This window comes from Aplysia californica, unplaced genomic scaffold, assembly GCF_000002075.1.
Source record: "Aplysia californica isolate F4 #8 unplaced genomic scaffold, AplCal3.0 scaffold00192, whole genome shotgun sequence".
NCBI lineage: Eukaryota > Metazoa > Mollusca > Gastropoda > Aplysiida > Aplysiidae > Aplysia > Aplysia californica.
The window spans coordinates 1,001,570-1,003,254 of record NW_004797462.1 but is presented as its reverse complement, the minus strand read 5'-3'; the positions used below and the strand labels follow the sequence as shown (position 1 = coordinate 1,003,254).

Sequence of the window (1,685 nt, the reverse complement as noted above, 5' to 3'; positions counted from 1 at the left end):
TGTGTGTGTCCCTGTCTCTGACTCAGAAGTTGACGTGTAATGACCCTTCATCCTTCACGGTTGCGAGCTGCCGTTGCACATTCTGCCATATCCAGGCCAGTCCATGTTCTTATGTTGTCCATCCATGTTATTCTTTGCCTTCCTCTGGCTCTCCTGCCCCACATCTTTCTTCCAAGAACCTCTTTCACAATGGTCTCGTGTCGTTTTTAAGTGGCTAAAGTATTGTATTTTCCTACATTTTACTTCATTCAGCAGGGGTTTGTCTTGTGTGTAGAATCTGACACAACTCTTTCTTTGTCTCTTTTGTTTTCCAACTTATTCTGGTCATTCTACAGTTGCACCATATCTCTAACGCTGTTTGCCTAGTGGTTAGGCTGCCGGACTCGTAAGCGTGAGGCTGCGGGGTCCGGGGTTCGAGCCTCGGGTCCGACGTTGTGTCATTGGGAAAGGAGGTACTTTACATGAATGTTCCTCACTTCACCCAGGTGGGAATGGGTACCCGGCCATAGACAGCTAAAGATCTTGTCAATATGTTCGTGTTTTAGCGCCTATAAATGGCTGCTTGCACTGTATGCTTCCCAGGAAGTTGAGGTTGTTTCAGAATGCTCTCAGGTCTGCTAGGGTAATAGTATAGATTGAGAAGCGCATAGAGCTTGCTGTTTAACGGGGATTTGCGCTATACAAATGCTATCTATCTATCTATCTATCTATTATTTTTATCATTATTCTTTCTTGTCAAGTCCAGGTCCAAGCGCCATGTTATAGGAACATGGGAAAGATGTAACATTCCAGCATTTTGCTTTCTTAAAGTAAGAGATAGTTGCCAGTATTTAAAAATGTTGTGCATTTGACTGAATCGCTTGGTTCAATAGTATGTCTTTTTGTATATTTATTTTGTCTTCTTTTAGTGAGCGTTTTACGTCACTTGCAAACGCAATTAGGTCAATCAAGCGCCGTAGACTGGAGTTGGTATTTTTTTTTTTTTACAAAGTAGCATGAAAAGAAAAGGAAAGAGATAAGAGTGATGGTTGTTTAATAGGAAAGAAGGAGCAAACCACACCAGAGCACTCGCCAGCCACCCACTGATTTTGTGTACGTAAAGGAAAATCACGCGCTCATACATATGACCGTCTTCAGTTGCAGGCGTCATACAACACATATAAAAACCCCCCCAAAAAAGGAAAATTAACTGCGATCAACTTCCGTGTGTAGCAGTATGAAGTCAATAACACCTTTCTTCACATTTCACACTTTTTGTGGGGAAAAAAAAGAAACCAATAACTTAATTTAAAAAACAAGCAGAATCCACGCACACAAACACCTTGACTGACAAAAACATACACCTGCAATCAACATCTAACAACACAAGGGGAGAGAGAATGAAATAATTAAGTAAAGAAAAGGATGGAGAATGATAGAGAGAGAATGGGAGAGAGGAAGAGAATTAGAGAGAAAGAGAGAGAAAGAGAGAGAGAGAGATAGAGAGAGAGAGAGCGAAAGAGATTTAAAGGGAGAGATAGAGAGAGAGAGAGAGAAAGAGAGAAAGAGAGAGAGAGAGACAGACAGACAGACAGACAGATAGACAGACATAGAGTATATGTGTGTGTATGTGTGTGTGTGTGTGTGTATGTGTATGTGTGTGTGTGTGTGTGTGTGTGTGTGTGTGTGTGTGTGTGTGTGTGTGT

General features: G+C 41.6%; 1 protein-coding gene across 6 annotated transcripts in view; it reads left to right on the top strand.

Annotated features, from left to right (window-relative positions):
- Positions 1-1,685, top strand: part of LOC101850954 (glutamine--fructose-6-phosphate aminotransferase [isomerizing] 2) — a gene marked incomplete at its 5' end in the record, with an annotated part of 35,147 nt that overhangs the window by 189 nt on the left and 33,273 nt on the right.